The 11,610-nt window shown below is 35.6% G+C and overlaps 1 pseudogene; it reads left to right on the forward strand.

Moving 5' to 3' along the window:
* The window catches only part of LOC149561662 (zinc finger CCCH domain-containing protein 4-like), a 36,713-nt pseudogene extending 28,766 nt beyond the window's left edge, over positions 1-7,947 (forward strand).
* The last annotated feature ends 3,663 nt before the right edge of the window (positions 7,948-11,610 follow it).

Raw genomic sequence — 11,610 nt, forward strand, 5'->3', positions numbered from 1 at the left:
TAAATTTTGATTTTGACAATAAATACATGTTCACTACCTTTAAAAGTATCAAATTGAACTAATTGCTTCTTTTTGACATAATAAATGGTGGAAAATATCATAAGTTAATTTAGTAGCATATTCTCCTTTCCTTCCTTGGGTTGTGGTGGGTGATTTTAATTTTGTGCTAAGCTTAGATGAGAAAAGAGGAGGGCAAACTTGTTTGGGTCCTTTTGAGTTTTTCCAATAAAATATGGACCTCTTGCATTTAATTGATATTAAACCTACTAATGGGATTTTTGCTTAGAATAATAGGAGGAAGGAAGAAGATGTTTTTGATTAGTAAAGTAGGTTTTGAAGGGTTCTTGAAACCTTTTACACATAAAAATATTTTCAATGGAGCCCGAACAAAAGATAAAATAGACCAGAGGTGAAACAGGTCACCAACCAAATAAGGTGACTAGGGTGGCCTCACAGATAACACAGTACACTTCTGCCACCAAATAAAACTCAATAAAACCACTTAGGACCCTTTAATCCAAAAAGAGTGACATATAAGAAGTTGATCAGAGGACTGTTGGGAAAATTTGTATTTTTTTCCTTTAACCTTTGTCCAACCTTCCTCCACTAGAGAAGCCTCCTTCTCCCAAACCAAAGCATCAACATCTAACCCAACCAGAGAAATAGGAAAAACCTCACTAGAAAAATTTCCCATATGATCCCAACCCACATAGGGAGGGGAAACTATGACATCCACCTCCAACAATGGATCAATAGCCTAGTCAGATAGAGGCAAAGCTACAAGCACTTGTAAAAACCAAAATCATGGGGGAAACCATAGGAAAAGAGTCTTTAAGGACAGAGTAATGTAAGCCCTAGACCACCAAGAAGGTCTTTTCTTTGATTTCCTCATTTCTATAGGATAGCACACTACAATATGTCCTATCCTAGGGAAGAATCTACAATAGAAATGAATTCTTTCATAGTCTAGAGTCTAAATCTGTGAACCTTTAGGGACCTCAAGTTTGATCTTCTTAGGGAGGCCCATTGAAGTATCAACCACCAAGAGGATGAGAGCATAAGTGGTATGTAGAATATCAAAAGATTTATAATCCACCATTTGGAAGTCAGTAATGGCATCTTCCATAGCTTCAAGAACTGAATCCAGCCACAAGTGAAGGGGAAGATTCAAGAGCCTGACCCAAAGAGGCATATGAGAAAAATATTTGGATGCCAGGTCAAAACCCTCATGCCAAGGTTTGGCCAACAAAGGGTAATGATCCTCTCCAACTAAAGCAACTACACAAAATAGCCCTTCTATCATTAGCAACATCAAATTTTACCATGAAAAAACCCCTAGCCATAGGGTAAATTTGGACAGATTCAGAAATCAATAGGTCTGAGTACTTAGAAATCCAAGCATGAAGAGCCTAAAGGGAAGGCTAGAAGCCTTAAAATCTGAATATAGTTTCCCTCTTAAAGAAGTCCTCAATCATATGAGCAATTTCTTTAGCAATATCATCATCCAACTCCAACTAGATAGGTTTACAAACCATGACAAGAGTCACAACTAAGGAAAAAACTAGACAATCCACAATTGGAACCCCAAACCATGGACATCAACTTCAAAATCTACTACATCTACATAAAAGGCAGCATTGATGCCAACAACAAAAGTAGAAAATCTAACCCCTGATCTATTACCAGAAGAAATAGGTCGAGCAGATGCGGCCCCAATAGCCATTAGCCCAGGTGATGGTGGGAGCAATGAGCGGGAAAAAGGAAGCAAGTATTGTTTGGAAGGAAGAAGATGTTATATTTGAAAGATTGGATGTATTTCTTGTTTCTAGTTTTTGGCTTAGAGGTAGTATGAGTCCCACTTTTGAAAGTTTTGATTGGAGATGTTTAAATCCTTGGCCTATTCTATTTTTAGCTAATTCAGTTAAAGCTCATAAGAATCCCCCCTTCAAGTTCCAACTAATTTGGCTACAATATTCTTCTCTCCTTAGTTTCATTACTTAGTGGTGGAGACTTGGGGTCTGACCTATAATATGGTTATGTATTCATTTTCTAAGAAATTGCAATACGCTAAATGGAAGCTTAATAAATGGAAGGCCTTGCTTTGGGAACCTCTATGCTATGAAGACACAAGATCTGTTAGATTGTGGTGACTGATCAGGAAAGTACTGTACATACTTCATAAATAGTGGGGTTCGGGGCGTCGCCCCGAAAATTTTTTTTTTTTGGAAGTAGCCGACATGGTAGCCGACATATTATGGCCGACATATGGCTGACATGTTATAACCCTAAAGCGGTTTAATACTTGTATAAAAAGGGCTTAGGGTTGGGTATTTTTATATAGATGGTGATACGAAATTGGTTCTTGCGGCGGTATTGAGCTGTAAGGGATTACGGATTGTAATCAGGTTGTAATCACTGGATTGTAATAAGATCGGACTTGCTATTTGGTGGACATAGCCCAGGGATTGGGTGAACCACGTTAAATCTTGGTGCCTTGTGTTTATTTCTGCGTGTTCTATTATTTTCTGTTATTGGTTATATTTGCATGTAGTTTTTATTTCTGTCCATGGTTTTTTCCTAACAAGATCTTGATTGTCTTCTTGTTGTTACTTATCAAATTTGGGATCTTGGATTTTAAGAGGATTTAGGTAGAGAAGAGACTCAAATTGTTAGAGAATTGGAGGAATGATGACTTAAGGAGGGGATTCTTGAAAGTAAAAGGCTAGGGTTGAGTTTGTTTAAGAGGGAGACATGAATACTACCCTTTTTCATTATTTTTTGCAAACTCATTAGAATAAGAGTTATGCATCCAATTTGGTTAACGTGGATAGTATTCAATTGTCTTCTCAGTATTGCATGTCTTGTAAAGCTACATGGTATTAGTTTTTTATCTTTTCAGATGATTTACCTCTTGCCAAGGATGATGAGAACATAATCCTTTCTTCTGTTCCCCCTTGAGTTACTAATTTGATGAATAATTCTCTTATGTATGCAATATCCATGTTTGGATTGGAGGATGATATTTGGGATGTATAAGGGTAAAGCTCTAGGCCTCAATATGTTTTGAGTGGATTTTTGTAGGGATTTGAGGATATTGTTAGTCTAGATTAATTATAAGTGGTTTGGGAATCTTATATTAGTAAACACGTTCTTTGGGCCTTGAATCTACTTTTTTTGTCCTTATTCCTAAAAAGGAAGGTGGTAATCAATTGGTTTTTTTCATCCTATTGCTCTGTATAATGTGGTCTACAAAATAATTACTAAGAGGCTTAAACCATATCTTCTCATGATGATCTAGGATGAGCAAGGAGATTCGATGGTTGGAAGACAAATTCTAGATGGGGTGGTTGTTATTTTTGAAGCTATTCATTGTGTAGAAATTTCTAAGGAGAGATCAATGTTCATCAAACTCGATAATCTAAAGCTTATGATATATTTAAGTAAAAAAAAAGATAAATTATCATTACATTTGGCTTTAGCTTGGAGTGAGTTACTTGGACTATGAGTTGTGTCCCACCTTCTTCCTTCTCTATTATTTTAAATGGGGACCCTTTTGAGTTATTTGGAGCCTATATGGGTCTTTACCAAGGGGATAATTTTTCTCCCTATTTTTTTATTATTATGGCTAAGGACCTTAGTAGATTTATTAAGTCTCAGGTCTCTTGATACCAAATTCATGGTTGGAATTGGGTTAATGGGTTGAGCAAGCTATCTCATCTCCAATTTGTGGATGATACAACTCTTATGGGGATTGCCAGACTGTAAGGCCTTGCATCGATCCATCATAGCACATCTGATACATTTTTATTTTGATACATTATGACTCGATATGCTGAGACATTGTCTAATGGACTGGACAGTATTATATTATTTTATGTCATGTGATCCTTTATTTTAAAATGCTTAATCATGTTATTTGATCTTTTATAAGCACTCATAATGATGGTGTAGTACAATAACTGAATTCAAGATTAGGAATATGATTAGTACTTTAATTATGCAAATTGTAATGATCAAATATGAGTGCAGAAATGAGGAAAAAGTTATTTAAATAAAAGATTGATGTTTTGATTAATGTGATTATCCAGATGAGTTTTAAATATATACATGTGATTTTTCTTGAACTAATAGTGTGTGAATTGAGCCTGCAAGATTATTAGCTAGGAAATCTAATCGAGAATCGATAGTCAACCCTATGTACAATTTGTGAAACCTAAGGTTGAGTCTATGAAAGATACATACCCTTTTGTTTTGAATTTTATTTGTATCATAATTTGAATGTGTGTAGCATTTTGTAATTATAAAATTTTATGTAACAATGAATCTTATAGTGTCACTTGACACTTGTAATTTGTATATATATATCAGCATGTTAATTAAGGTTAGTAGAGTAACCCGATAATCTTAGATCAATTTAATAAGTTGGCAACCTAAGACTAATAAGTTGGTAACCTGGATTAATTACTCTAATTAGGGTTTAGTGATAAGTTTTCTTCCTAGGGTTTTTATAAAATTCAAATATTTCAAGCCAAATAAATAGGTCATAAAATGATCCTAGAGGCCAAAATTAATGCACACCAAGTGCCTAGGGGGTATGTGTATGGGTTGGGGGCATTTTCCACCCCTCTAGACCCTTTTGTTGACTTTTATGACCTAAATATCTCATTTTCCCTTGAGTGCAAAAATTAAACTTTTCTATGAGTTTTCCAAGTTTACACTCCACCAAAAAGGTTGTCTTAATAGTAGGATCAAGTTGGAAGACCCTAGAAGGCTTTAGTCAAGTCTGGAGTTATTGTAATTTTAGGTGGGTGAGTTTAGAAATCTATTTAGTTGCAAATTTGAAGCTTGAAGAGTGTTCACCCATTCTCTACACTTAGAGAGAGTACAACTAGGATTAAAGGAGGGAGAAAGATTAGCTCTTCTCAAAAAATCCATTTTCCATAGCCGTTTGTGAAGGTAGGAATCCTTTATGATTTTTCTCTTCATGTTGTGTTAAATAGACTTATTACATGTGTGTGTATTCATATGTATGATGAAACATGAGAGGAATGGGTTATTATGGTTTTCTTGATTATTTTCCTTTCATATTTTACATTTAATTTTGTGAGAGAAATTTTAAGGGTTGTGTTGGCATTACTCACCTTCAAATAGGGTAGAAGTGGCCATGTATGGGAGGAGGGCCTCAGTTGGACTCTGGGTTAGTGCAAAGTCTCTCCTCATGATGAGTAGAGGGAGAAAAGTAGGGAGTTATGGGCCCCTACTTGTCAATACAAAGCATTTTGTGTTTAGGAGATGAGAAGTGAAAGAATAGAAGTTCTTGTAATTATTAGCCTCAAAAGAGGCATCTATTTTTTTGTTGTGATTGACTTCTCCTACCCTAGAAAAATCCACCTTCTCCCTAGTCTTGGTTTGATAAGGAACCTATTGTACAAACCTAGGATGGGAGTAATTGGTTGAATGTGTCGATGTGTTGAATCTGATTGTCACCTAGTTAGTTTCGGTTCTCCATGGTTACCTTGATATAATTTGTAGATTTTGTAGTTGATACCTTGATATGGAGCCAAACTAGATTCAGAGTTTTGGTGTTCTTGATTCAAATGTTTTGGAAGCTTCTCCTCAGGATAATGATCCTGATGTAAAATTCATTGTTAAACTTATTTTTGAAATGACTATTATATCAAGTTTTCTTTCCTGATTCTTTCCTGATGGAGTCTATTGGGACTAAAAATTGCAAGGTCAATTTTGAGTACCATTGAGATTTTGAGCCCTATAAACGCTTTTGATGAGTTTGTACCCAGTTGTACTTTTGAGGCCTAAGAGGTGTTTAGTGTTTCTAACACCCTATATTTAGTGTGTCTAAGTGTTTAATGAAGTTAAAGCATCATTCCAAGTCATTTGGTGAAGTCCTATTTTGAGCTAGTTCCAAATCTGCATTTTACCCTAAGTGTCAAACAACGACAAGAGGCTGTGTTTTCCATTGAATATATTGCACCCAGAAATGTTTCATGACTTACTGCTTTGAGAATGTCTAGTGTCCATACCTAAGAACCTACGTTTCAGATTTTGAGTTGTTTTGAGTTCATTTGACTAGGTTTTGAATCTCTCAAAGTTGGTTAGTTACTATTTTCATGCTTTTGCAATTAATTTTGAATTCTGGGAGGCCCTGTTTGACGTGCTATAACTTTGATCCAATTGACCAAAATGCTAAAATTATTTTTGCATTACATTTTAGATGTCAGAGACTTATTAAGTTTCAAGTTTTAGCTTATGAAAAATTCGTTTGATTAGTTTTCAAATGCAATTCCAAACGCAATTTCTAAAGTTTTACTGGTGTCAGTATTTGCAGATTGATTAGCAGCCCTATTCATGACATTATAACTCCTGATCTGTGATTGGTCAATTCAAATGGATTGTACCCCTATGTTGTCCCTCGAAAATACTTCAAGTGTGTCAGTTTTCAATTCATGACGAATCCGTATGCACACTTTTCTAGGTCATTTCCATTTGCAAAAATTGTTATCTTGCCATTGTTTAAATCTGCAAAATCCAAGTAGCCCAATTTTACTGTTCGCCAAATGCATCCTATTTTTTTTCATGAGCCCAAATCCTAGATTCATATTGTCCTCATGATAGTGAACAAACGAACCAATTTTTGTTTCCCAATGTGCTCATTTGCTGAGTTTTTAAAGCCAAATCCGAACCCAATTTATTGCTTTTTGACATGTTTACTTGTAGGTAATTCTGATAGGTCAACTTTGACTGTGAATATCTTTTGACCTTGAATTCTTCATTAGACGAGATTTGACAAGGTGCAAGTATATAGAACAAAGAGTCAGTGTGCCAGTTTTCAGAGCCCGATCAGGTGTTCTGGTCAGTTTTTAAAGCTAGTCAAAGGACTCCCTGGCAGCAAATTCGCAGTTTGCAAATAAGTGGTAAAGTGATTTTATTTGATGTTTCAGTGATAGAACTTGATTTTGATAAGTTCCAGATGGTTAATGGATCAATTTTGCAAGTTGATTGTTTGAAATGCAAATTTTTTTTTGCTGGACCCATTTTGGGTCTGACTAATCTTCATCAAATTTATAGGGCGTCGTGGGATTTTTAAGGAAATGAAGAGGATTTGGATGAATCTTTTTATTAAAACAGCATGATCAAATAACAATATAAGTGAGGGTGGTATGATGGGGACACAAAGATAAATTAGTTTGATTAAGCCATGAAGACTTTTTGTTTCAAGAACTTACAAAGAGAAACTTCTCAAAGAAATCATACCATGAAAAAGGACACGATTGACAAGATGGGATATGAGGTGAAGCTTGTTCGAGTAACACAGAGAGTGAATGAGACCTACTTCACATAATTATACTTGAATAAGATAGGAAGTGTTGGCTAAAAAAGTTTCAAAGCTAAGTGAGGAGTTATTTCATCTCCAGAGCAAAGTGAGTGAGTTGTGAATAGATTATCACCAAGTTCAAAATGAGAGTGAGCAACTTCCCGAGTAGTTCTCCAATGGGACATTTGATGTTGTTCTAGATAAAGGAGGCTTGGATGCATTCATGGAACCAAAATCAGATCCTAAATTTGGGATTCAATTTCTTTTCGAGGTTCATGGAAGGACCATGGCTGATTTATACAGAGTAGATGAGAACTTATCTACTTCTTCGACAAAGATAACTATTCTTGAGAATTTTGTAGCATCTGCAAGGAAGAAACATATTTTCATGCAAAAGCTCTAGAACTATAGCTGTTCTATGTGACTTTCTACAAGATAAGGCACCTTATATTGAGGAACTTGAAGAGCAAATGCAGAGGCTTCATGAAGAGTGTGCAACAACCATTGTAGAGAGACAAGCATCAAACGATGCTGATGAAATGGCAGAAGTTGAAGCAACATTAAGAGGTGGCAATATAAAGAAAGTGCAGTCAACATTTGAAGACCCAACGTGATGTAGAAGGTAAGAGACTTGAGCAAGATTGAAAGAAAACATTTTATTGATATAAAAAAGGGGCATCCACGCATTCGATCTGCCAGTCAATGCTAGTAAAAACCACCCATAATTTGAGTCGCTAGCAAAAGGATGCAACATTTGAATAGTCATAGACCTGCGATAGTCAAAGTAGGGGAGAGAAGATGGATTTGAAGGTCATGCCAAATTTGGAGCCACAACTAATCAAGAAGACCCTACACCACAGTAAAAGGAATTCATGCAAGTATGAAGAAAAACCCACGCATCAATCAAAATTGGCAATGAAGAGAATCCATGCTTGTAGGAAGATTGAAGCCGTAGTCTATAGTAAATGGAGGTAGGACCATGTTTCAAGACCCCTTTCTCCTTTCACATTAAAAGGAAACCTGCATAGGGTGCAGAGGTAAAACTAGAAAGATTATCCCATATTTCCTGTGGATAGGTTTTCTAAATCATTTAAATGCAAATCCACTCAAATGGTATTGTGTCTATAAGACAAAAGGTTTTTGGAAACTCAAGCTTGTGCATGGGTCAGACTCAGACAACTAAAGGTGACTAGGTGGTTAATTTTGAACAGACACATAGTCCAAGCATGATGATGTCAGCAAGAAGGGCATTGAAAAAGCTACAAATCCAGCTAGTTGCTATGGTGCTAGCCAAAAAATCCAAGAAATTCTGGCTAGCGACATAGTGACGAGCCAAAAAATTTCAAATCCAGTGAGAAGTTAGTAAATCAGTGTGGGTCCTAACTACAGGTCTGATGGTGAATGGGGTAGTGACAAGTGGCAACTTGTAGGGTGTACGGGGTGAGTCAGTGATGATGTGGAGTTCCTGATGAATCACAAGGTGCCACATAGCACTAATTTTGAGGCAAGGTGATGTGGCGAGCAAGTTTAGTAGATGTACAAGATCAGGATACGTGGCGGATCATGTGGTTCTCGCTATGTTGCTAAGAGGAAGTTTCTCACTCGTTAGCATAGCGACATAGTGAGTGCTTAGGTGGCAGGACCAGTTAGTGATGACATGGCACCCAATTGTACAAGCCCAAGCCAGTCAATGAGTGACACATGTCACTTGGCCAAACTAAGTTTGACCCCAAATTTGGAAGGTAGGGGAAATATTAAGGAGTAAAAAAATATTTTTCAAATGGATGGCATGTGCAACATTTTAAAATGCGAAGAGGTATTTTCTAAAGTTGAACTTAAGATAATTTGAAAATTCTTGAAATTTTAAATTTTAAAGCAGTGCAGACCAGGTAGTTCTAGTAGGGGACTATTTTTCAAAATGACTTTTAGGGGGTTTTTGGAAGGCTATATATGTGATATTATATATTGTCGAAACTAGGAGAAGATAAAATTTTTGATTCTGCAGTCAAATTTTGCACAAAAGGCCATTAGTTCATGCTATAAGAGGTTTTCTCTTAGATTCCCAACTGGCAACTATATTCAAGTGACAAAGTTCAAAATTGTTTTATAATATGTTACTAACTTGAATAAGCATAGAATATAGTGAAAATGCAGTTGGGGTAAATTTTAACTACTTTCAAGTTAGTAGAAGCTCAAATGTCACTAGCATTTTCATGAAGATTATCAAATATTTTGGTGAAGCAAAAGGGGTTTTCATCATTTCATCAAAGATATTTGCAAATTAGTCACAAGGTAATGATGAAATTAAATTAGATCAAAATGGTAGAGAGAAGAGAGAAGTTTTTCAATTGTAGGAGATGGAATTCCAAGTGGACACATGTCACTCTAAGATTAGATCTGGGAATTCACCTTTGTCTATATCTTTCTATCTTTCATCCATTGTAAGGGTTCTAGTTTTGTCACTGAGAAACCAATAGGTTGGCAGTTTTCTCTAGGTAATACCAGTAGGGTTCTAGTTATTACTGTAAAACCATTTTCTTTTAGCATATTCTCTCTTGTATGAACAGCAATAGGAAGATTAATACAGATAGTTCAGATCTATTAGGTTGTTTCACATTTTTCATTTCATGCATATGACTATATAATTTCAAGGAAATAATACAGAGAACAACAAATGGTTGAGTTTCATCTTTAATCCTGTCTCCTTTATTAGCTAATTTTCAATATTTTGCAATCTTTAACATAGAGCTTAGGTTTTAGTTGCAGTCCCTTAAGGCTGTATGTTATTCATTTTTTCCTATGACCCAAGAGGTTGTGTAAGTGCTTCAGGGAATCAACAAGGTTGCAAGTTTACTAATGGGGATATCATGTAAGAATGGGATTTAATTTGAGCATTGATGTCTATTTACAAGTTAAATAGATAGATCAAATATCTAAGTATATAAACAAGTATCAGATATCCATATGATTCATGGGATTGCCCAATGGTTAAGGCACTGATCAGTTACAGGATCATTAGGTCTTATTATTGCATATCTGAGGTTTTGTTGAAATTCAACATTATTAAATCAAAAGTGTTTTCACCTTTCATGTTGAAGGAGTTATAATTGTTTAACCCTCACTCAGCTTATGAGATTCATAGATCTACATTTAGCTACTATAGATTGATGTTATTTCATGAGTTATTAGGAGATATAAGGGTTTTCATCTACTTAATAGATTTAGGGATATGTTTTGCACTGGTACGATATCAATTGAATCTGAGGTCTACCCACCTAGGTTTAGTAGAGCCTAAAGTAGAAGAAGGGTCATGCCTTATAGTTGGCTTGTTGTCAGAAATGGCATGTTAAAAATGGGAGTTAGCTGCCCCTAGATATGTCAGTTTCTTAGAGGGATAATTGAAAACAATCCAGCATTTTCAAACACCAACAGAGTCTTTGAATTAGGTGTTTAAAAAAAATGAAGTGGCTAGGCCACATATGTTGAAGAAAAAAGCAATTCCTTTCTTATGGCATTCTTTATAATTGTTTTCATATGCATATCATTAATTGTGATTAGATGCAATGATGTTTAGATTAAGGTAAAAATAGGTTTTGAGGGGACCCGAAACCTCTTTACATCATAGACCTAAAAGATATTTAAAGAAAGCCCAAACATCCCAAAGGGATCCAAACAAAGGTTATACAGGGACTAGATACCCCAAGTAAGATCCAAAAACTAGAAGCATGCTGCAATAGAAAAACATTATATATCTAGCAGTACCAACAAAATTTCTAGAAAAGAAAAAAATAGGAACTCTTAACCAACCAATCAGAAAGGGGACTAAGAATTCCTTTTCACTCCCTTTTTGTGGGAGTGTAAATTCATATCAAATTGAGGAAGGGCCTTTTAAAATCATTTCCTAGTCATAGGTGTCCATCCCTCCTCAACCATCATAGCCTTAGAATGCCAAATTTAAGAATCCAAAATAGAGGGAAACTCGTCCAACTTTTGACAAGGACCATCTATCATCACTTCTTTCATTAGATTAGAACTAATACCAACAATCTGATTACCAATTCCAATGGTAGCAATAGAACCAGAAGAAGAAACATTGCCAAAGCTAGCAAATAAACAATGACTAGATCCAACAATCATAGCACAAGGTATCTTACCTTCTCTAGAATTAGTGGTCTTAACACCAAAACCACTAAATTTACCTTGACCAAAGTCTACACCAAGAACACCAGATTTAACACCTTGACCAGAAACAATAGTCTAAACCTCCTTCTAAAAGG

Source organism: Cupressus sempervirens, chromosome 4 (assembly GCF_028749045.1).
Source record: "Cupressus sempervirens isolate cs-2001-9-10 chromosome 4, ASM2874904v1, whole genome shotgun sequence".
In the NCBI taxonomy this organism is placed as follows: Eukaryota; Viridiplantae; Streptophyta; class Pinopsida; order Cupressales; family Cupressaceae; genus Cupressus; species Cupressus sempervirens.